The sequence below is a fragment of the Xiphias gladius genome, chromosome 15, assembly GCF_016859285.1.
Source record: "Xiphias gladius isolate SHS-SW01 ecotype Sanya breed wild chromosome 15, ASM1685928v1, whole genome shotgun sequence".
In the NCBI taxonomy this organism is placed as follows: Eukaryota; Metazoa; Chordata; class Actinopteri; order Istiophoriformes; family Xiphiidae; genus Xiphias; species Xiphias gladius.
This window is the reverse complement of record NC_053414.1, coordinates 33093412-33119807: the sequence shown is the minus strand read 5'-3', so window position 1 is coordinate 33119807 and position 26396 is coordinate 33093412. Positions and strand designations below refer to the sequence as shown.

The following is a 26396-nucleotide window of genomic DNA, read 5'->3' as shown; positions in this document are numbered from 1 at the left end:
GTCCAGACTAGGTTCTGGACCATCGTTAATTCAATTAATGTGTACTACAGGCCTGTCTGAGTGTGCATTTTTGTGTGTATGTACTTGTATGTTTGTTGTGTCCTGGTTGGCCCCTGGCCCTGGCCCTGCGTCTCTGGCCCAAGACACAAAAGGTTAACTGAATTTGGTCAAGATGTAATTGATGCATCCCCTCTCTCTTTATGTGTTTGTGTATGAGTGTATGTGCAGTTGTTCATAAAGCAGATCTTTAAGCCACAGATGCACCCTGACAGATGTTTAAGTTCTGACTGATTGTCTCTCTGGGTCTTTGTCTGTCAGGTTCACATAGGTGGGGCAGTAGCTGTACAAAAATAAAATCAAAAGCATTAAAATCAAAAAAGTGTTATCATGATTAAAAATAGGACCATCTATTATTCTGCTGCATGATATTGCAGGAATGAAAGGTCTTTGTAATAAGACAAGGACAAGGTAGAGAGGAACGTTCTGCAGCTGATGATGAGTTGCAGCATTAATAATATTAATAATTTGCAACAATAAGAAATTACTGAAAGAATTTCAATAATTGGTTGTCATTGCAGAATATATGCACCTAATGGTACAAACTGTTTTTGAAACTTCATCTTTTTCGTTCATTGACATGACTTCTTCTATGACAGGTAAGCAGGGGATGACTGCAGGGCACAGGAAAGCAAAGGTTGGTTCCAAGCAAATACACGAAGAGATAAACTTAGTATACACTATACACTAATTGGCCCAAAGCGTTTGGTACAGAACTGGCTAAAGCAGTGATCTGATGACAAATATTGCTTGGCTGATGAGCTGATGGATGGCAGGTGTGCAGACAGAGCGCCGATTAGGCAAAAGTGAGGTGCGCCACACCCAGGACACACACACACACACACACACATACACATGTACACAGAGAGAGACAGACAGGGGAAGACAGGAGACACAAGGGAAGGGGAAAAATCACTAGAAACACAAGGGAACAACTGGAGTCATGGCATTTATCATGACACAAAAAGTGAGTGTTTAAGAGAAGGCCTGTGGCAACAAAACCTGAAGAGACACCGAGAGGTGCACAACACAGAAATAGAGGTAGCCTAGCATTAAGATGTTAAAGGGGCAATGTGCAAGAATTGGCCAACTGTTGAATTCATACTCCAAACAAATAGAGGGCAGCATATTGCCAAAAAGTTTGGGTGTCCACTCCTATTGTAAGAAACAGGAAATGCACTCTTTAGTCCTTCCTCTCCCTCCCGTTCCCCTGTGCCATAGTCGGACTGGCCATTGTGGACTGTCAAAAATAGTGGTGGCAGGAGTAGAAGATGAGCCATGAGAGGAAGAGGAAGAGGAACATGATGGAGAGGGAGAACAGCTGGAGCAGCAGCATCAAGAGCTGAGCTTGAGGAAAGACTGGAGGAATGTTGCCAAGAGGATGGCTGCAACACAGGTTTACTGCCTACTCTCAGTTACTACTTCTTCATCCTCTCACATTCGACTGAGGGCAGACTGGACGCCACAGTGACTCACTATTGCCTCTTGAGGTACAAAGTAGTATTACAAGACAGGATGGGCTGGGGCTCGCTGGTTAGCATGTTAACTTAAGTAGATATCTCTGCAACACAATACATAGACGTCTTGGACATAATGTCAAAACTGTTATTTCCTCATATTGATAAGCTCAGTTTATTTTTCAATGATTAAAACTTAAATACGTACATACTGGCCCTTTAAATAATGTTACTTTTAAAGCCATATTAAGCCAACTACTGAAGGCAGTGATGTAACATTACATAATAGCATCTCACAACGGGACACTTGCTTTGTGTGCAAAGAGGTTCGTAAATATTTTCTTTACAAATTTATTTAAATGGTAGTGTACAACCTATTATAAACACTTAGTGTATTAGTATAACAGTCTGCTGCAACACTACGACTAAGGCCTACAAAATTACAAAATAAAATCAACACCTTTCAGGCACAGTCCTGACAAATCAGAACATCATAAGGGTAGGATTTATTGCAGGGCTGTTGTACAGGGTTATGTTTGCATTCTGAAAGCTTTTCTTTTTTCTGAATACTCACAGTTTGTGTTATCAAACAAAAAGACAAGATAATAGCATGATTTACTCATATTTCAAGAGTTAGATTGCATGGGATCTCCTTATGTTGTTTCATCCTTCCAAACTTCATTGTTTTATCCTCTGTCATGTCTGGATGCATTTCTTAAATGAATAACATCAGACCAGACATCCTCTCTTCAAAGCTTAATTCTTAAACGCACAACCTGTCACTTTGTAGTTTATTTTCAATATTTTCAGTCTCTTTTAGCCTAAAATCACCACGATGATTGGACTAAAACTAGACTAAAATGTTCACAAGATTTTGTCAACTAATCTTAATAGCCCCCCCCCCCCAAGAAGATTAAAAGTGTATTCATCAACTAAAACCAGACTAAAATGTTTGTTTTTCTTTGACTAAGATGAGGCTAAAATGTCCAGAGTTTTACTCGACTAAACTAAAAAGGATGCAGTTGATTAAATATGACTAAAACTAACATGGAGTTTTTATCTCAGGACTAAGACTAAGACTAAATCTAAAAATAGCTGAAAATTTAACAATAGTTGTTACTCATGCTTATAACATTAACAGCAAATCAATTTTCCTTTGACTTTGTACTTCTTGATATGAAAAAGATGTAAACCTATTTTTTATAAAGAGGAAAAGCTATGAAATGTAGTTAGAAAACATACACTTGCCCACTGAGGTTATCCTAGCCGTAAATATTATACTATAACTACAAGTATGAAGAACTGATCTCATATGACATAAATTGATGTTGCAGTTAGTGTCTCCAGCTGAAAACCCTGTGGTGCCTTTTGTACCACAGGATTTATTGTGTGACTGGTTCAGGTAAGTACCCTATTAAACCAGCACACTGCTACTAACCTGCCTCCTAAACATTCTGTCTGTGTGTGTGTGTGTGTGTGTGTGTGTGTGTGTGTGTGTGTGTGTGTGTGTGTGTGTGTGTGAATGTGTGTATATGCCTAAAGTTATAAAACTCCTGTAGCAGCCTCAGTCATGTGTTTTTGCTTGTATGTGTAGTCTGTGTTAGGCAACTTCAAACAGAAACATAATGCTGGTACTTTCAAATCTCTCTGAATCTCAAAGATGTATTTAAACTTAAGTTTTGAAGTTTGTAAGAGTTTCATTAACACAGGCCTTCTTAATGTTTTCAAGTCGGAGGCCCCTACATAAAATCCTTGTTTGATCAGACTTGGACCTAAGACCCACAATAAAAAGAGTCTAGGTTTTGTTGATTTAGTGCAGAACTATTGGTAGGTTTAGGGTAGAGACATATACAACTCAGACTGACGTTACCATCAGCTTGTTTGTTTGTTGTTCCGCTTGCTGGTTGAATTGAGCAGGAATAACAACTTACAGTACCACTGGGTGTAGCAACAGACATATTACAATAGGTTAAAGCAGGGAACCGTTCACACCCACCACTGAAGCGCCATTTTCTCATAAGTGCTGAGAGGTAGAGGTTTACAGAAACTGCCATATCATTTCATGTAACCTCTGTTATGGTCCAGAAATTGCCATGTCAACTGCGCTGTGGAGATGAGAAGTGGCTTCAGGTTAACTGTGAACCTTTTCAAAAGCAGAAGTGATATTTGGTTCTTCTATTGGTTTTCCTGGGACATTTCTCATGTCAGTTAAGATTATTATTATCAATTACGGGTAGAAGCTAATTCCATCTCAGATATCTGAGTGCATAAGATGACACACAATCATCACCCAGGTAGTGTCTACAGTTGGTAAAAAAAAATGCTCAGCCCAACAGCAGCCTAAAGCCTGGTTGCCTGACTCATTACAGACCTATGTTAGATGATGCATCAGGATTGATGTACTTGCCGAATCCCATCGTTTACACCAGCTCAAACAAAGCCCAGGTGCAGCTCACTGGAGTAAATTGTCAGCTGAAATTAGCCTAAGTTTGTATCTGAAAAACTAAGCCAATTCTAGCAGCAATTTATGGACCAGATAGAGCTCACATTTGATTCTCGGGTGCTGCAGTACAGCCAAGTAAGTACACCGAGAGTCAACCACAATCAGTCTGACTGGATCATCTCTGCAACTCTTTGAAACGAATAGCCCCTTTTTTTATTTTAGTTCTCTGGTCTGTACATACACTCTATGGCTGCCTCTCATTGACTCTCACAAACCAACCAATATAAAACCTTTGGCAGCCGTTTCCATTTCAGTTCACTCACAAAGACAAAACAGACTTAACCCTGAGTTAACCTGACCACAAGTTACGTGAGTGACGATTTGATCCCAGCTTCCATTTCTGACTGTTGTAAATGGTCGTGGTACAAGTTTGACAATATGTATTGAGGTGTCCTAGTATAAAAAATTAGGCTAATATGCAAAGGATAACACTCTGTGTATTGTTTTAAATATATATATCTATATATATAGAAATATATATATATATAGACAGAGAGGGTGTTTTGTATTCATTAGATAACTGACAGTAGCAACAGACAGGGAAACATAGTGAGAGACAAAAGGGTGTGACATTGTAGGCATCTTAGACCAAGACGAGGAAGTCATACATCCAGATATACATAGACGTGCTGATATATCACCTAGCATGAAATTTAAAATGTCAAGGTTTCCTGCCCCCTGATACTACTGTACAACTTATGTTCATGTTTGTAGTTGTGTTGTAATAGCTTCAAATGTGTCATAATTTGCTACAGACGGGTGACAAACTATCACTATACCGACTGAATAACTTAGTGGAGAAACATAGCAAATATAGATGCCTTCATTCAGGGCAGGTGGGGTCACTGAATGGTTTGATGAGTATGAAAATGATGTGAATCATATGCCAAGGTGTACCGGAGCTGTTCTGGAAGCTCATTGTGGCCCAACACCTTACTAAGACAGTTTATGTTGGTTTTTCCTTTAATTTGTCACTCACCTGTATTTGTTGTTATCTATTCTTAGACAAAAGACCAAATTTAGTCACTTAAAACTCTCTATGCTTAGACTAGGTTTCATTTTTGTCTGTTGGATTGAAAGCCTGTGCTATCCTGTATTTATGCAGCACTCAAGGAAAAAATTGCCAATGTTTGCTCAAGCCAGTGGAGAATTAGCTCTGATAAATGTATTATTTGTCATGGTAAACACTAAACACTGTGCATACCTGATTATTTATGTATTTTTTTATTATTATCCCAAACTTTCCTGCCATCAGCCATTGCTACTTAAATCAATTTACTAACTTTTTTCTCTCATTGAAAGAAAAAAAGTGAATAAACTGAAATACTAACTAGTTACTCTGTGGTAAGAAACAATTATTTATAATCTGTACATCGATAATAGCAGCACTATAGGATAATATGTCATCAGCCCTGCCTCCTACAAATTACATTTCTATACAACTAAACTGCAACACCAAATACATTTTGCACAAAATGTATTTGCTGACTGTATTATGCTCAGAGGCAATGTAGTTAAGGTTAGGGAAAGATCATGGTGTTGGTTCAATGTAAAAGACCATAGTGTGTGTGTGTGTGTGTGTGTGTGTTTGTCTAAAGTCACTGTGAACTTTCTTCTGTATTAAACAAGACCAGGATCTTTACCTTAACCAAGTGCTGTCAGTGCCTGAACACAACCATAAAAAAGTTTAATAATGCTGGAGTCACTACAAGTTGATATTGTGCTGCACGATTGGATATTTTAGTAGAAAACAGATACGTTGTCTGAGAACATTTTACTGATAAGTTTGCTATCAATGTATTTGCGACTTGCCAAATAAGTAAATTAACAACATATCCTCTTTACATTAATAAAGAGCATAATGTGGTCACAATTACATTTCGTACAAAATGTATTTGCTGTTGCAGTTTAGTTTTTTAGAAACGTAATTTTTAGGAGACAGGCCTCATGTAATAGCATTAGTAATAGTGGAAGCAGTCTATCTAGATGAAACTGTAGTTGTAACAGTGAAATAACAATATTTCCTACAATAGTAGAAGCAGTAGAAGTAGCACTAGTAGTAGTAGTGATACAGTAGAGTTAGTGGTACTCACTAAGTCATCACTGAAGTAGAAAGTAACTCATTACACGTGCTCTTGTTATTGTAGTTGAATAGCTTTTTCATGGACTTGCATTAAGTCATTGGTTTTGCTTTTACATATGGGTCTATTTTATTGAAGTGCTGCACTCAATTTATCATGGAAAGAGTGCGCTTGAGTTGCTTGCATTTCTGCTGTTGTGGAACAATGAGGAGAATATTTCCGTTCCCTGTTCTCTCTTATCTGTTTTTACTTGATAAGACAACCTAAGAGGAAACTTTCTGATAATAAAAACGCTGTCACCACTTTGGTGAGCATCATTGAATTGGAGAGAGTTTGGGACTGTAGGTAGACCACTGAAATGATTACCATCAGGATACATTCTTTTGCTGTGACTACGACTTTCTTTTTCACATCTAATTTTGTAGTATTCTCTTCGTAGTTTTCGACACGACTTACTGATTTCTACTTGAGTAACATTACGTCAAGTAACAGTCTATTCATATTTTACACATACATAATATACTCTCCTTTTTTGACACCTGAGCAATCATGATAGCAGTAACAGATCAAGTAGAAGCAGTACTAGTAGTACTACTAGCAGCGGTAGGCACATTTAAAGTAGCTCTAGTACTATTGGTAGGTTAGAAGTTGCATCAGGGCAGTAGAGGTGGAGGAGCAGTAGCAGGTGTAATTGTTATCCTTTTACCAGCAGAAGTAATGGCAGTAATGGTTGCTGTAGGAGCAATAGCTAAAGCAGGAAAGTTGGTCATGGCAGCAGCAGCAGTGGTAGCAGCAGTAACGTCGTCTGATGAATTTAAGAAGGAGTTTGTTCTGCCCCCTACTGGTCAGAGTGGACACTGCACATTGATCAACAACAGCGTCTGATGGCCTCTTCCCATGAAACCAGCAGTAAAGACAATCTGTCTTCCTTCATCACATTACCCCCTTGAACTCTGCATGAGCCAAGTCTAAATGCCCTTTAATTTTCTACCAGCACATGCAGTCACATTAGTTTGACATATTTGGCATTTAGGATACATTGGAAAAAGTAAGACAGTTGGTTTACAAAAAGAAAAATAGCAACCAGGTCATGTGTTTCGGGTCTGAAATAGCTTTGAATATAAGTGCTGGAGTGGTAGACAGGCCATAATTAATTACCACACTAGTAGCAAATAAATAATACAGTAATTACAGGTGTACTATTAAGAAAAGTATGTGTTTTTTTTTTTCAGCTAAAAATATTGTGTTACTGTTTGAGGTCACTGTTAACGTTTTCCCTCTGTAACTAGCTGATTTTAAAGAAACTCTCCTTGACTCTGTGGGCAGGGGCGAGTGGGAATTTAAAAAAATCGGCCCGGGACTGGGACTTCTGACTCGGACTGTCCCACCAACACCCGTCTGGAGACACACCATCACATACGGCCTGTGTCACGAGAATCATGTAGTAAACTGAGTTTAAACGAACTAGGATGATTCGTAGAACAACAGATGAAATAGAAACACCCGCAGGATTCATTATATTGATATAATTTTGCAGTGTTGTTAGAAACATTACATTTTGTCATAATAATGATTATGTGATGATGATATTTCTGTAGTTTGTGAAGAAAAACAGAATCAGAAAGACTTTTTCATATTACAATCCACAGCTACAACAACAAAGGAGCCACAGTCTGAAAATGACCATATGACTGAGTCCACACATGAACAAGTATCAACAATAAGCGAACATTCCTAAGTTTTCTATTTTTCACTTTCCATTCTCTATAACTACACGTTAGTAGCTACAAAGAGTGTGAGAGCAGAATTCAAACTGGACGGTGCAGCAGTAAACACAGCACCAGACCTATTTTAATCTTAGCGTCGTTTCTTCCTTCATTGCATCTCTCTGTAATAAAAATCTGTAGGTTGGAGCTGATCACACAGACTTTGACTACTTTAATGGGCGTATTCAAACTTCTGATGAAACCAGAGCAGAAAAACGATACAACATTATGCCGCTAAATAAACTCAGACAAGCTTCCCGCTGTCCTCTGTCTGCCTCTTATGCTGTGAAACTCAACTGGTGTTTGTACTGGACTCACTGGGAGCTGTGGTCCTGAACCCACTCTGCCGGTCTGCTCCTTCTCTCTGTTGACTGCAGTCGCTACTATTAGATGCACAACTATTTGAAGCCTTTGGATTTTTCTCGATTTTAACTTCTTTTCTCTGAGATTTTCAGCCAGACCTTTGTGTTATTTTCAAGTTTTGTCATTCATTTAAGGTGGATCACATAGGCTGCTTGGCTGGGGAGGGGTCAGATGTGAGGGAGATGACGGCCACAGTGAACCACAGAGGCTGCTCGACCGCAGTAAAGCACCATCTATCTCTCTCCTTCTTGCTCTCCCTCACTCTCTCCTGTCATACTCTTTTGCTCTTTCTCTCTCTCTGAATTTTCTTTTTTCACATTGAGCCCATTGTGTAGTGGTCCACCAGGAAAAGTCCTGGTTCTCCTGATAGCTACTCTGCCATTGTTTGTGGGCTTGCAGCTAAAAAAGCGTTTGTGTGTATATGTGTGTGTAAATGTGATCTGGAATTCAGAGAAAGGAAGATCTATGCTGCTGTCTGCTTTCTGTCAGTCTGTGGCACACTAATTTTTTTTTCCAAAGGCCAAGAGGATATCCCTTACACACACACTTACACACACAAACATGAATGCTGATACAACCACACATGGCAACAGAGAAAGTGAGGGGAAGAGTCAGCACACAGGCAGAATAAGGACCAACAGATAGCAAAAATGTACAGATTTAAATCTTTCCGCCAACATCCATCCTCATCCATCCTTAATTCCAATTTGTTAGAATAAGAGTCGATTATAGATGACAATACTCGGACTCACTGTTATTTCCAACAAGGGAAGAAGAGGCTCTTAGCTATGAAATGAACCAGCAGATTATTAGGTACTCTTATACAATCTAATGCAATCCAGTCCAACAGCTCTGCCTAATATTCTACCATTACAAGGCTTATAATGGCCAGTTTTTGTCAAAGCCCCCTGAGAGGTTTTAAATCAGCTGCTTTTATTACCAAGGTTGTAGTTAGTGCTGGTTTTGTACAGGACTGCATCAGATTTTACAGGTGTACCTAATAAAGTGGTAACTGAGTGTATATATTATATATATTATATTTGAGCATGAAATGTTATATTTGAAAAAAACAGAAACAAAATCTGTACCATTAAATTAATTGGACTAGAAACCATACAAATTTCATAAAAAATATGCTTCTCATTTATGATTTCACATCAGTGTTAATGGCTGATGATGGCTGAAAATATATTTTTAAAGATTTTAACCAGCAGCAAAATTTTGCAGGTATTTGCACACAGAAGGAAAGTTTTGCATACTGTAAATTCTTAATTATTTATCTCCTTACAATGAAGCAATGCACCTAAAGAAAAGACACGGCGGTGCCTGTCGGTTCATATCCATAATGGGTAATATAGGTTAAATACAACTTCTACAGTCGCCCATGTATCACTGCTGTGCCCTTGTTATTTTCCAAAGGGTTTTGAAAGGGTTGTATGTGTGCAAAACAGAAAAAATGACATACCTGTGGAGGAGCAATCACTACAAACACTAAACCAGAATCTCTGCTACAGTAAGTCTGGGCCAAAACTTGAACTCCTGTATGTTTGCGTACACTCACTCCTTCATTTATCTAAGAAAGAAAGTGGCCTTTGTGACTGTGTTTTGTGGTTGAAAAGCTGAGTGTGTGTCCACGGTCTGCCAGTCTTGTTCCAGGGCAGTTCTCTGCAGCTCTGCACTGGCTCCAGTCTGACACTCCAGGACTGGACTGAAGGTAGGTCTCAAATCAACCGCCAGCGTCTTACTCCAACATAGGCGAGAACATGCTGTCCTGGAAGAAATATATGGAAACAGTGTCACAACTTTCAAATACATACTGTAAATATCAAGGATGAATGAAGAATTAGAGTGAAGAGGGGTTTGTATCATTCTGTTGATGCTACTGGGCTTCACCTGCTAGCACTGCTGCATTTCACTTGAATATCATGTTAACGTTTTCTGCTCCTGTCAGTAGCACCGACCCGCACGCTGCGCTAATGCTCTCTAATGACTGAAACCCACTATTAAACTTCTGATTCATCCATTTCAACCCCGTTTTCAGCGTTCAGACAGAGAGGAGGGGGCGACACAGACAAGTGGCGAGAGAGGGAGAGTCTGATGAATACCAGCTAAAAGTGGCTTAATAACTAAATAGCTCCGATTAAGGTTTTAAACGGGGCTTGTGAACGCGCTCTGCTATGGGGAAGACTGCCTATGTGAGCTTGCGGATCCTGTTTATCTGGAAGAGGAACTTCAGTGGTCAAATAGCAGGCTGGGTTTAAGGATCTTCCAAAAGATCGAGACACCCGTGTGTGAATTTAGGGAAATTTGTACTGAATGTGTAAGGGCAAGAAGCCCGCACCCGAAAGGAAGGTGCGTGAATGTGTTTAGTATGTGTGCAAATCACATTCAAACTCAAGCTGCTTTTGACTTGGGAAGAAAAGAAAAAAAAAAAAACAGTTTCGTCTTATTTGTCGTATTAATTCGCTCGTTTTTGGTTTTCACAACAAAGAGAATACGGTGACTGCGAGGTTAACGACGAGCGTCTTACCTCAAGTCAAAAAGTATTGCTCGTGATGGTTGTAAAATGATGTTGCCGATTCTCTTCTACCAACCACCTAACGATTTCATAAAAACCTTGTCAATACACTTTAAAACCCCTTACAGATCCACAGAAGGGCTTTCGGTGCGTAAGCAACCTTGAGCTTCTAACAACTGTCGCGAAATGATCTGCTGATATGTCTGAGAAAAGTCCGATATACTGTAGAATCAGCTCCAGGGGATTCTCTGACCATTTGAGGTAAAAGATGTGACATATTCTTTACTGTTAAACACGTGAAAATACAAAGTTGCCTGAATCCATTCAGAAAAGTGGACTTGAGTCGGGCCTGTCCGAGCGACTGAACTGACACACATTATGCCGTAAATCTTACAGCTCAGCTCCTTCTGGCCGATACGAAAAGGCACAAGAATGCAATAATACTAATAAAGGCCTGAAAGGGATTTCTGAAATAACTTCAATTTTTTATACATCCAATTCAATTATTTTGCATTTGTATGGTGCTGTAATTCAATTTAAAAAATGATCAAAAACATAAACTAAACGGTATAAAATACGTAAACCATCTGAATAATAATAATAATAATAATAATAATGAGAAGAAGAAGAAAAATTTATCAAAGCAATCTAATTTGATCGCTTTCTGTTGATATCGCTTGTCTCCTTATGATATGATGCTAAAACGTATTTAAGCTAATATCCTTGGATTCTTGGAAAATGTTTCGCGCATTATGGGTGATAATACATCAAACTTAAAAAAAAAAAGGGGGGGGGGGGGGGTATTGCTATTTTCATAGCGTTTAAAGCAATTAAAAACGGCACAAACAAATGTTAAGAATTAAAAATGGTGTTTTTAAAGAAGTGGGAGAGAAAACCAAACTATATATAAATTCCAGGGTAATGCATTGTTTAAAACGACTTTAGACTGCCTCCGCCTGGCGACAACAAGAGTAGGTGAGGCTGAATGATAATTACAGCATTTTCCTCTGAAATATGAAAGCGACAGCAAGTTTATGCCTCAGTGCTAATTTCCACATAATATCGTGATGATGTTAATAGCGCCTGTGATTAAAGCGAGTTAAGTGGCTTACCTCTACTGCATGTGTGTGTGTGTGTGTGTGTGTGTGTGTTTACCTACTGATGATTGTAAAGATGATAAATGGTAGCCTATGGTCAAAGCCCATTACAAATTAAACTCCGAAAATACACATACAGAGACACGTGCACGCAAGCTTTAATGAGTAAAGAACGGACGGTCTCGCGCACACCGAGAGAAACTTGGTGCAGGAGCAGATCACCAATGGCGCGGATACAGGCGATCCATCAACGCTGGAGTGTATATGTCTGTGTGCAGGTTTTATGTGCCTTGTTTCTTTTTACACTATTTAGTCTGTTCTAAAAAAGAGGTCAAGATGTTGGTGATGTAAATGAGCTGCCCGTGGTTTGATTTTAGGAACTGTTTTGAAGAGACACGGAAAAGACAACCTGTAGGGGTAAACAAGGGCTTCCCAAACTATCAAGAACCCCATAGATTCATATTAGACCAGAAACGCCCAAGGAAGGCTATCTGAGAATAGTCTGGTTGTTAGATAGCTAATACAGAACTACTTGTCCCACTACACAAAGCTGTCCAGCAGGATAAACACTGGACTTTGCAGGAGCAGACTACATTTAGGTGGTTTATTGAATCAGAGTTTTAAACTGCACTCAACACATACACAGAAATAGCTCTTACAGTACAAGTTTTAGAGCCTATCTTGGGGAAGTTGGACAAAATTTCTCACCAAAGTCTGTTTTCTTTTCAAATTTCAACATACTGCAAGGTGCATTTAGGCATTTGGGGCCACAGATTACAGTTATTTCTTTGTCTGCAAACCGTCCACATAGAGTTGTCAGTGAAGTTTAAATATAATATCTAGGCAACATCACTACAGTTGAATGGGATGGCCACTCAGCCAGGTTATTAAAATCAATGACATAAGCTTCAGTGATTTTTTGTTTTAATTAGTGTTATATATCAGTGAGTGCAGTCGGCTTCAGTGTAAATAAGTATTTTATACACAAATGATAGAATACATTGTTTTGTGGTATGAAAAAAGCACCACGCCATTACTGCAGCAAAATGGAACTACTGAACGTGATTTGCAATTGAAAATTAGTTAAATGTGATGCATAAAAGAACATCCCAGCCGTACAATATTTTCTTTCCAACCATTTTATAGAAGAAGAAGAAGAGGAGGAATTACAGGCTGTTACTGTTGTTCCAATGAATCTGACCTATAGTTTTGGCTTGATTTTGGTACTTCCTGCTGCTTTATTGAGAGAAGAAAAGAGCTCTGGTTTTACAAGAACTATTCCAATAAACTAGCTAGTCAATTATTCACCCACTGTTTGCAAGAAATATTGTTTTGTTTTCTTCAGCAGCTGTTAATTTTGAGGCACTGCCCTGACAATGCATTATATGTGAAAAGTATCTAGGGCCATCCAAATTAAGCTCACACCCTGACTGGATTGAAAGTACACATTGACACTCAAATGGGTCATGTCTTAGAGCAGGACAGGTGTGTCTTGGGTTGTTCGAAGCCAGGTTGGTGTGTGTATCAGTCATTTCAACACAGATAGCCCTTAGCAGGGCTTGGTGAGACACGGGCAAAGTCGGACTCCAGTTATGTCCAAAATTATTGCTTTTGCATTATCATATTTGCATATGAGTCTCAGAAACCACACTTAGTTAGCAGCTATCATTTGCTGTCTTTGTCTGGGCCACTGAACGGTTTTCCAGGTGACATTGCTAATTACTTAGTCATCCTACAAAGTCGTGTTGTCGAGTGACGTCATTGGTAAACTGTACATCTTCAACGTGAGTATTTGTAAAACAGATGATATTAAATGTAAATGCTCTGTTTCTGGCAGTCAGAAAGGATGAAGTAAAGTTGTGTGTAGTATCATGCATATAGACACGCTCTGTGGAATAATAAGTTGCAGTCTGTAAGGTATACAAACTATTTACAACCTCAATCTGAACACAGCTGAATACATGACAGCTTCAATATAAATTTCTGTACTACAGGCTTTGTTACAGTATGTTCTTTAATACATTTAGAGGGCAAAGTTACTGACAAACTGAAGTAATGAATTCTACAACTTTGCAATTCTCCCCATAAGTTAAATGCAAATCTCAAAGGGTACAGAACTTCAGAACTTCTTTAATACACTTCCACATGCAATAAATCTAGAAGTCATAGGTCAGACCTGACACCCAAACCTTTGTGGACCTGAACCAAACTGGGTCTCAGGTTTAGGACTGCCAATGTGCCTCAGTTCCTGGTTTGGTCCAGCTTTACTTGCAATTTTCCTTGAACCCTTTGGTTTTGAATGGTCCCAACAGCACCAAAGAACAAATTGCCCCAGAATTAAAATAGAAATTTTATCTCTTAACCTGTTCTCTGAGTTTCATTCTTAACTCCATTACACAAGCCTCTACTTTACAGAGACACCAAGTGATTTATGTTACGATTGATTACAGTTTATTACTATATAAATACACAATTCAAATGATCAGTTGTGCTCATCCCAGGTTGTTTCTGTGTTATTTCCTTGCATTAGCAGTAGTGAAAACATTGAGCAGCAGCTACAGTGGAATTAGACTAAAGTATAAAGCAAGCTAACATTGACCAAGTCTTCATGTATTTTCTCTTCCTGTTTGATCCTGTGGACAAACACAGCTGCATAGGAATCTCACTTTTAAATACTTGTTATAAAAGAAAAAAACAAAACTGGATATATATATATAAATATGTATAAATATATATATATAAACACACACACAGAAAACCCGCTTTTGAAATTTTGCAAACTTTTTAATAATCAAAAATTGAAATATCTCTTTTACAAAAGTATTCAGACCCTAATTCAGTGCTTTGTTGAGGTGTATTTACGAGCAATTACAGCTTCTAGTCTTCTTGGGTCATTACATACAAGCTGTGCACACCTGGATTTGGGCAGTTTATCCATTATTCCTGGCAGATCCTCTTAAGATCTGTTGGATTAAATGGGAAGCCTCTGCAAACTGCCATCTTCAGGTCTCTCCACAGATGCTCTATGGGGTTTAAGGCTGGGCTTTGGCTGCGCCACTCAAGGAGAGTCAGAGGCCACTCCAGGTTTGTCTTGGGTGTATACTTCGGGTCATTGTTGTGCTGAAAGCAGGAGCTAAAACAGGTTTTCTTCAAAGACCTCTCTGTATTTGGCCTTCCCGAGACTGTTCTCCCCCAAAAAATGTCCCTGTAGGTCATCTGTTCAAGCAGCTTATTCGACCGACAGTTCCGTTTTCTTGTTAGGCAATTTCTAGCGGTAGCTAGCTAGTAATTGTGACAGGAGCAAAGAGGGTAGTCAGGTGACAAAGTAAGAGTGACATAGTCCATGTTGGGAAAAGGTCAGGGTAGATGGATGGGTCTACAAAACAGGACTTTCACTTTCTTTTTGTTTCCCTTTCAAACCGATCAAACTAATTTCAAAAGTCCTAGCATGAATCTGTGCAGTGGTAGCAGCTCCACTATGCCAAGCAACCTTAGAGGCTTCGGAGATGTACGCAGTAAATACTACTACAAATACAGTGCTGCTGAGTATAATGTATCAGTCTATCCCTAGAGTGCTTAAGAAGCTGTCATTGAGCTAAGCTCCACAGAGTTTTCTTTTTACCCATAAAGCATCTCTGCACCACTTAGCTCAGCTCACCTCTCCCTCTGTAAGGGGAGGGGTCAGAGAGAGAGCGACAGCTGGTTAACAGATGGCTGAAGCTGACACACACTCGCATGACATTTTCTCATCTACACTGTATATCTAGCTAGCAGGGCACAGCTAAGAAAACCAATAACATCAGACACTGTTTGATTAGAAATATGTCTGTGTAACATCGATTAGCTACAAGCTTTGTACTGTATGTCCAGTGTATGTTAATGCGGACGTGAAGAAATACTTTAAATACGGTGGTGTTGATGTGGCTGAATGTGACTTTGACCACCAATTTAGAGGCTATTTGATCAATACACTTCATCACTAAAAGTTGCGTGACACCTTACAGCTGAGCTTTAAGCAGTTCTACTGTTATCTGAATGAACCTTAATTTTTCAAGGTAAGTCACTTCTGTGTGAAGGGAATGAGGCTGTAATTGTAACCCATCAGTCTTTAACATTTCAGTTTAATTAGGGTCATGATCACATTGGCTCTCGTATGAATGTACCTACATTTTTAGGCGTGCTAGTGGCTTGATCCTTGGAATGGCATTGTTGGTCTGTCTTTTGGAAAACCACTTTGGTCTAGACTGAAATATCGCAACGATTTTTGGTTGGATTGCCATGGCTTTTTGCATAGACAATGTCATGGTTCCTTATGGTGATCCCCTGACTTTTCATCTTGCAACACCATTTTCTGAGATGTGTTGACAATGGATTGACATGAAATTTGGTACATATATACATGGTGCACAGCATAATAACTTTGATGAGCCTTGGACTTTTAATTTTGCACCATCATCAGGTCAAATTTTAAATTTGTCCAATACTGTGGTTTATGACCAAAAACCTGCCAAAATCATTTCAACATTCCCACCAGCCTCAGTTGCACTTGGTGCTATTTAGAAAATGTTAGCATGCTGATATGCTAAACTGAGATGGTGAACATGTAAACATTATACCTGCTTAGCATCAGCATACAACCATTGCCATTGTGAGCATGTTAGCATGCTAAGGTTTGCATATAGGTGAAAGTCCCTTTATTAAGGACAAACTTTACATTTTTACCTTTACTGATAAGACTTAAAATATAAAAAATTATCAGTATTTTGTATTGTGAGGTGTAAGGAATATTGCAGCCTTCAATCTTTATTTCTTTTGGTGTGGTTCTATATTACAACGCAAAATGCATTACAAGGCACAGATAAGTGCACAAAAGTTTTTCATTCAGGGATTTCAGGGCAACAAATGCAGGTGAAGCATAGTTGGAAGCAGTGCTGGATTGGGAGGAATATTGTATTTTGGTGGCAGCATGGTCGTGCAGTGGTTGGCACTGTTGCTTCACAGCAAGAAGGTTCTGGGTTCCCTGCCTGCTTGGGTTTCCTCCAGGTACTTTGGTTTCCTCCCACAGTCCAAAGACATGCAGGTGAGGTTAATTGGTGACTCTTATTTTCCCACAGGTGTGACTTTGACCATGAATGCTTCTTTGTCTCTATATGTCAGGCGTGTGATAGACTGGCGATCTGTCTGGGGTGTATCTTGCATCTCATCCAATGTCAGCTGGGATTGGCCCAAGCCCCCCTGCAACCCTCAAGGATAAGCGGTAATGGATGGATTACTGTATTTTGGTTGGCTTCAGTCTTGAGCAATCACATCAGTTCTTTAAGTGCACTGATGCCAAAATTCACGGTTTTTGTGATGGAAGAGAACAATGTGAAGATGATCTGCCAGAACAGCTTCTCCCAAGTGGAAACTCGGAGCTTATCCCATTTAGCACTCTGTCTGGCCTGGAGCCTTTGTGTTGCATTAGCTCAAAGTGCAGTGCTTTTTTTTGCTGCAATTACTTTAGTTTTTGCTGTGTTGCTTTTAGTGTTTATTTCTGACTTTGGATCCTTTCTGAATTTGCTGCACATTTCTGTTAATGTTCCCACTCTGCCATCCTGCAGTGGGGTTCTTCTTTTGAAGTATGTATTTGATTTTGAAATTTGAATTTGGATTGTATATGGGTTTGTGCAGTTTTTCCAAAAAAAAAAAAAACATCTACAGAGTAAAGATGGGAAAATATTTTTGTAGAAAAGAATCCTTCATCAGACAGCATCTGCTGCTGTCTCCTCCTTCTAGTGTGTTTCTGCATCTCAGCCTCGTCACTGATAGAAAGACTTTTTTTCATTCACATAATGCTCAGTGCTCACCTCGTTCAATTTCCTCCTTCCTTCCTGTCTGTAATGAAAACATAAGCTAGCAGTTCTCTGCTGTCCTGGAGCTGCACTAGCAGCAGTAAATCTACCAGCAGACAGACGCAGGCAGACAGAGAGAAAACATGATCTAACAGTGATCATGCCTTTGGGTTTCTTCTGAACTAATAAATCATCATTGAGAGTGTCTCTCTCGGGCTGCAATGCTCTGCAAGCTGCTCCTGAGTGTTGCACATCATCTGACAAGAGCTTGAGACACAGGCAGCATTCTTCAGCCAAGAGCAGAAAGCCTGGACAAAAGTGCGGTGAATGGCTGTTTAGAAGGGTCTGAAACAAAACATGAAAAAATACCAAGGGCCTGGACAGGTTTTGTCTCTTACGTAGCCTCCTTCACTCCTCTTTCAAACCACCTATCCTCCCTATCCGAAGCTGCTTTAACACATATGCACTGTAATCCTGAAATAATCTAGACATTATCCGGAGGAGCTGTATGTGTGAATGCAAATGTCCGAATCAGAGGATCGGGACATTAAATGGACTGAATCCTGCCAGGTCCCTAGTACAAACTCCATGTAATGTCCAATTGAGCCCATGTGTGAATAGAGCAGGTCTTTGTTTGGAGAATTCACGGTGAGCGAATCAACGTGTTGATGACGTTTCTATCCTGCCTCCTGCACGCTCTACCCCAGGTGCCACCCCTCGCCTAAACCAAACAGAGCATTTCCAGTTGGTGTGAAGTCATCTCACACGGACAATCTCCAGTTGTTTGCTGCATGTGCGAAAGGGCAACTCCGGACATTGTCTGCAGTTCATATGTGAAAACGGCTCAATATACAGTATGTACATTGTTGTCCTTGAAGGAGTGTCCCTTATCCTTCAGGTGCTGGTAAACTGCTGAGTCTTGACCTAGGAGTTGGCCCTCCTGAGTGTGCTCCTGGGTTTGATCTTACCAGCATCTCAGTACAAACCAGCAATCACGCTGTCCACTCACGTCAAGCCAGCATTTAGGTCATCTGACTGACCGAAAGCATCTGAACCCACAGTAGTTGTGTGCTAAAATGTAGATGCTAGGAGCCAGTCTCTTTGCCTCTGCCAGGAAGTCTGTACTGAGAATACTGAGCTAGCGTCTTCTTATAGCTGGCTTATAGCTAGAGATCGTACCCTGGAGCGGGAATGAAATGGCACCATTCTCTCTATTAGAAGTCAGTGCACTATCAAAATGATTTTGAAACTGATTTTAAGGTAAAATAGTTGCATAATGTTGCTTTATCAAATTGGTCTTTACAGGCTGTTGGGCAGTTTCATCTAGCTTGTATTAAGGATTTTTTTAATCATAAACTACCTACCTAAACTACAAATACAGTTGTCAGAATCAAATTTAATATATTTACTAACAACTTAAAATGATCTCGTAATTAAAGTACATTTATCAGACTGCATATGCAGTAAACGCTCTGCCATGCAGAAGGCTGACAGCTGGGTTGTATAATGACTTAGACAGACACAAGAGCAGCAGGCAGAGAGACAGAAAGCAGAAATGGTGTAAATCCTCCTGTGTTTGGAGGAGGTGGTTTCTGTGGTTTTGATAGCTCTGTGTTGGGGGCTCTAGCTTTGACTTAGCTCACTCTGACAGAAACAGAAGTTAGAGGCCAAAGGTGTGTTTAAAGTCTGTGAGAAATGCCTTATAACCCAACCTGGAGTTTAATATAATATTAATATATTATCAGTTTGACACACAAATACACAACAGGTCAGTTTTGCAATTACAAAGCGCTCATCGGTGACATCTTTTGTTTCAGCTAGGGCAAATAGCCGTTTGCTGCATCTGTACTGCTTTTCCTAAAACATTATCAGTCAGCCTATATGAGAAATACTATGACATCTTTATTTAGACATTTTGTTGATACAGTTTGAGTTTCTGTAGGTAGCGCTCTTTTCTTCATCCACATAGCCATGCTTTCAGTCGCTCTCAATCCATCCCCCTTTAAAATGACATAATGTGACTTTTGCTGAACAGCAGGGTAAATGTTCGAACATAGATCAACACAAGTACAGGACAGTCAACAAGTTCATTATACATCTCAATCTATCGGATTTTGGCTACTATTAACTAATATTAGTCACCGTAAGCTGCTGGTCATTCCAGACCAAATATGGCTGTAGCAGCAAAACCATATATATATAAAGCTGTTTTATATAAAGCAAGGGTGTATTTTGTTGCTTATGAATTGAACTCTTCATTTTTAAGAAGAAGAAAGTGTTATTTATGGATTTTTCAAACATTAAACATAAAATAAATGAATTCTTGTGGTATTTGTGTAATTTTAAAAAAAATCTTTTTTCACTCCCATTGATTTTCAACTCGGGAAGCTGTTTCTACATATTTATTGAGTGCATATTTTTCAGTAGTTCTTGTAACTCTTTTAGCTTGCTATTATCATCATGTGTTCCCATTACCAAATGGGATTAAGTGGTATTTCGTAGTAAATTTTCTGCTCATGCTAACAGATCTTTTCATATTTACCTCATTTTATGTTTTAGCTTCATTAAGCCCTTGCCTTTGCCTTATTTTGATGCCTGTGCTGTGAACTTGCCTTGCTGTCATTATGCTATCCTGTCATCACCATTCTGTCCTAATGTACTTGCTTGCATGTTTACCAGCCGTGACAGCGTGGCTGGTATTGTTTTCACCTTGTGAGTCTGTCTGTGTGTGTGTGTGTGTGTGTGTGTGTGTGTGTGTGTGTGTGTGTGTGTGTGTGTGTGTGTGTGTCTGTGATCATGTCAAAATGGGGTCCTGGAGACACCAACTGTAGTGAAATCTACCACAGAGGCAGTTTTGAGTCATTTGGCAGATGTTTATGTGTCTGTCTGTCTGTCTGTCTGTCTGTTTGTCTGTGGACAGATTTTGTCACCACGATAGCGTCACAACAGTGAAAGATACAGTCACAAAACTTTACAGATGTGTAGTTGAGATCAGAATGAACACCATTTTCGGAGATGGGTGTGGTCAAACCCATGAGTACTGAGCACTCATGTAATGATGTAGTAATAACTACTGAGTACTCATCATCCATATCTGAGAACGTATTTTTACTCATTATCAGGTAAAACAGTTTTTCTTATATATTCCAGTGTGGTAAAGATGTCAGTTTCTTTCCCCATTTAATAAAATATATCTTTACTGTCATGCTGTAGATTAGTTGTGTGATGTGGTGTGATCATGTGTTGATGCTGAGCTCTGAACTTTTAAATCCACCATGCTGCCTTTTATTACACCCACGCATACACACATACACACACAGATCATCTGTTGATACATGCACTGAGCTGTATTCATATAAAGTGACTACCAGTCAGTCCTGGCTCTCGGCAGGCAGCAATGTGACATCAGTTGATTTTGCTTTTTTCCCCCCACATTTCCTTCCTTCTCTCTGTAAATCCTGTTTTCTCTTGTGTCTTAAAGTGAGTCTGTATCTTTCCCTTTTGCTCTCTCTGGTTATGGGTATGAGTTAATATCCTCTCCTTTATTCTCTGTCTTAATCCTGCGTTTTTCATTTGAGCTTTTATTGATTCTCCATCTCTGCCTCATGTGGCTGTGCTTTTCATTTAAAAGCTGCATATTACTGGACCGCTTTCTGTGGCCGCTGGATGCTAACAGGCCTGTGGAAATATCCCATCAAAACATCCGTTTGCCAATACACAAGATCTGATGTAGCACCAGGGACAATTCCACCATGTCATGTGTGTCATACAATACATCTTTAGTTCAATTATACTTTACAAATGACATTGTAAAGTATAATTTAGTAAAACTTTGGATAAAAACGTTTTAATTATCGTAAAAAATCAATGTATTGATGTTTTTTTTTTAAATTACTTTAACATCCATTTTGTCTTTTATTAAGTTTGTTCCAGCTACTTATTGAAGTGAAATATTTAAGCCCAAGATTTTTATGGTTGCACCATTCAATCAAATGCACACATGCTGTCTTGAATTTATGCACGTCTAGCTGCTGTGTCCAAAACTGTAGTTCTGTGTTCTGCTTCTCAAGGAGTCCTAACACTGGAATACTCCCTTTAAAAATGAGATTTTATTACATTAGAAAATAATTGTTTCAAAAGTTTCAAGCCCGAATTGGCTTTCTGTCAGGCAATATAATATAATATAATATAATATAATATAATATAATATAATATAATATAATATAATATAATATAATATAATATAATATAATATAATACAATACAATACAATACAATACAATACAATACAATACAATACAATACAATACAATACAATACAATACAATAAAATGCAATGCAATACGGAAATCCCAAAAATTCAGCCTGACATATTTGGTATTTTTGGAAACTTTGGCTGCACTGCATGAGATTGTAATGACTGAAGGACCGTGTAACAGAATGGGCTCAAAGTGCTGTGTAAACTGAAATCATTGTAATAAAATTAATCTTGGCACGAAGATGCATTTGGACTATGAAATTCATATCTATTATTTATCTAATTAATTCTCCCTTTTCTTATTTCAATCATTTTTATTTATTTTGTAAAATTGTTTAATGTAATTTTCAGTGAAATGTAAATTTACATAACTGTTAAAATAGAGTCAAAAAATATTTTATTAGCTAAAGCTCTTTTTTATCAATCTTTAACAAAGTTTTTGTATAAAAGCAATAATCATGTAATGTGTCATAATAATAAAGATATGTGTATATATGTGTTATTATTAGTAGGAGTAGCAGTAATAATATGTAATGGATTAGTGTTGGTAGTAACCATAGTAACAATAGTAGCAGTAACTTTAGTGTCAGTGGAGATTTTTAGCAGGAGCGCTGTGTGAACCAGCCTGAAACGTGCGTGTCTGTGTATGCATGTATGTTGCAGTGTCAGCAGCAGTGGCTGCTCATGCTGATGAAGTGCAGAGGCTATGGGGCTCAGGAGGCCATCCATCATCTCTATCAGGCTTAAGTGAGGCTCTCTGGACTGGGACACCACCAGACGACGACCTGGGCCCACCAGTCTGAGCTGGACTAAATAAATGCCAGTCCCTTCATCATCCTCCGCCTCTCCTCCTGCTGCTGAGACCCAGCTTGGATCAACATTATCACAAACAGCAGCAGGAGCAGAGAGAGAGGGCTGCTGGGGTTCATGGTGTTGAATGGTGTTATTCATTATTTCTTTCTTTTTTCAATAGAACAAAAAATTGCATATTAACACATTCATTTTTGCACATTAAACATTCACCGTTCCACATCCCAAGATCTGACCACTGTTCAAATGATGAGCTTGTTTTACAGTATTTCTAATCCAGTAATCCTGGGAACACAGCATGGGCAGCAAAGTTTATCATGTCCATGCGAACATACAACAGTTGCATTATCTACTACAGGCCCCTTAAATGCCTAATTTATTACAAAAAGCAAAAAATTCCAGTTTTAAAAAACCTTACTCAATCACGTGCCATATTCAAACCTGTTCATATCATCAACATCTACCAATGTAGCCATGCATTCTGTTTGGGGTCCAGTAGATTCATGTTATAACTGATACGCTCTGATCGAATGCATGTCACATGATTAATACTCTTATGTCTGGTCTGGGTACATTAGTACTCTGATATCATCTGATATGGTTTTGAAATATTTATTCAACACCTTTTCTATCACAAATGAGCTTTAATAAGTCACTTCAGGTCTAATGACTGAAAAGATAGCTCTCATAACTTTGATGACATTTAAAACTTTTTTTTAAACATCTGTTCTTAATTAATTAATTGCTGGCACAGAGAAGCTGCACAGTTTGTAGTCCGTTTTTTCTTAACACAGTCAAGTAATCAAGTAGTATATTCCCAGTGTATGCACAGTATTGTTTCATCTTTTTCAGTAAGCAGTGAGTTGACTTACTTTTTTTAGTGGTGCTAAACTTATCATCTGACAGAAAATCATTTTTGAAAATTGCTTCATTACATAAGTGATTTATCAAGTATTTACATTGTGGGACTTTTTCATTTCATGTAAGTCTAAATACTTTTGGATTTTTTTGACTGCTGGACAAAAGACATTGGTTTTGGACACTTACAGCTTATCTGAATAATCGTAGAAAATTATTACATGAAAATGAAAACAACCACACTAGCTGCAGCACTGCCTCTCAAGTTCCAAGGGGCAGAAAACTAAAAAGTCAGGATGCAAAAGTTGCCCAAAATCACAAGCAACAAAATAAAAAAATCATTAAAATATTTTTGAGACTGGTTTCAGTATTATTTCTGATACAGAAAGATGCAAATTACTTCAAGTAAGTTCCTACCAGCACCACTACTGATACTAAAACTGCTGCTGCTACTAAAGACACTAATCTGTTCATTCTTTCAGCAAGTCAGTAGTTTTTATTGCAGATATATTTTCAAAATATACATTGGATTAAAATGCATGTGTTACTTCGTGGAACTTTTACCTTTGTGGGAGAATGTGGGTGTGCATTTGTGTGTGCATGTGAATGGATAGGTCATGTATTTCTACCCTCTGCACTTTTTTCATTTGCAGTACATAAACACTACCTAGGGATAGCTCATATTCACAAACACACACACACACACAGGTCAAGTGTCAAAGGTCATATTGTGTCTGAGGAGGATTTACTCTTTCGCCTGTTTGATCTCAAACATGCACACTCTCTGTCCTCTCACACACACACACATTCTGAAATCAAATTCCAAGAAGCAGTGTGGCCTGTTTCTGTTTCAGAAAAATGTTTCAACATAAAAAACGACCCCACAGGTTGTTTGTGCAAGCAATTTATTACAGCCCATAGTTACATTTTATTGTTAATGTAACAGGTTAATATGAGGGACCTCTAGTGGTGCTGTGTACAACAGCATCAGTTGTTTCGGCAAAATGACATGTTTATTTTTCAGTGACAAAGCCCTGTAGTGGCTGTGCTTATTATGACGGTATTTATTAGCGTAACCATGACGAAGGTCCTCTAATCTTAACAAAGTACTTATTTTATCGCAGCCCATGATCTTTCCCTAAACCTAACCCAGTTTTCTTTTGTCCCTATAGCTTACCAAATCTTTACCAAAGCATTGCTACAACATAAAAGGGTTAGTTATTAATTTTCCTACAGTGATGTTTAACAGTTTATCTGTGGGATATCTCCTACCACTAGTAAGGGTGCTAATCCAGGGAATGCTCCTGTGGGTCATATCAGAGGGTGGGGACAAAAAAAACAACCTATATGGTCGATTAGGTTGGAAGACTTGTCAAAGTCATTAATTCTGCTTTTTAATGACATGTTCTGTTAGTGTCCTTTTATTAAAAATCGGATCGGATTGAATTTTCAGTTTCCATCTTATGTCTGATTCATTACAAGTAATTATGTAGATGCAAATGCTGTATGTATTATTATATTCATTATATTTATATAATAATATAATATGTGTACTAATTAAAATTATCAATTAAATGATATCATTTTAGCATTAGCCATTAGCTACAGATTGGCTTACTGTCATTGCTGCAGAGACAAGAAACACATCTCTGATTCACCTTTATCTAGTCAGGATGACCAGGAACAGGAGTGAAGGACCATATTTCTTTCTAAGAAGTGACTCTATGATGTTTGAAACATGTCTGTAATGTGAAGCCCAGATTTAGTAAGTCAAATATTTGGAACAGTTTGTCAATAAGAGGATGTGGACTTCCTTCCTAATTTAAAGAGAACATTGAATTTATAATTCTAGATCAGTGTGCATCATCAGCAATACTGAATGGTCAATAAAATGAATATTTTGAGTTCAGCTATGGTTAAGTTTAAAATCTAATGAATAGGCTTTTAACAGAAATTTAACAGAAATACAACAACATTGAAAAATAAATAAATATGTGTTAGTTGCAACCTGCAATCTGTTATAATAGAAACTGCCTCAGTTAGGTTGAAATACAAAACTGCATCACTGCCATCATGTCCGTTGCTATGGCTAAATCAGCTCAGACACAGTGCTGACAAATGTAATCAATCATTTTAAATTACACCCATATTTGACCTATTACTTTACCACACTGCTAATTATGGTGTTAAATGAGACTATTTTTCTTATTCCCATGACTCTGCTCTGTTAGTTAGCATAAATGGAAAGCTAAATGAAACTTGAGGGCGAGTGTTGTATTTTGAAATGCACAATAATCTCTTCTCATTCATTTCTGGATAAATGACACTACCTTTGACAGGATGACAGGATGTTGTGGTGTTATGAAGTCATTATAAAACTGTAAGTCTAACCTAAATTGATGGATTAGGCTATTATGTCATGGCAGCAGTAGCTATAATATTATAAGCTGTTATTCAAGGATTTTTCAAAACAGTGGAAGCCTATAACTTCAAGAGCAAAACTTTGGGTAACTCTTGCACAACACATGTGCATTGGTAAACATATGAAATTATAGCTATATTATTTTTAAACACAGTAACTTCATTAACCCCATATATTGCACTGTCATCCACAGACTTCAGCCAGTTTCATCCCTCTGTGACAATTCAAGAACCAAAATCACAGAATGACTTGAGGAAAATCCATATTTTTTTTCACTTAACATTATCATTCTCTACACTTGACTTCAGCCATTTCCATGATTATGATGGACCTGATTAGAGTCAGGTCTATCACCAAACCCTGACTTCCCAACTA

At 38.4% G+C, this 26396-nt stretch overlaps 1 protein-coding gene across 3 annotated transcripts in view; it reads right to left on the bottom strand.

The window, feature by feature from the left end:
* Window positions 1-24496: 24496 nt before the first annotated feature.
* fbxo8 (F-box protein 8) overlaps window positions 24497-26396 on the bottom strand; it is a 25223-nt gene continuing 23323 nt past the window's right edge. For all 3 annotated transcript variants that reach the window (XM_040145622.1, XM_040145620.1, XM_040145621.1), the window contains one exon: window positions 24497-26396. This exon is cut by the window's right edge and continues 2044 nt beyond it. The gene's annotated coding sequence lies outside the window, so the exon portion shown is untranslated.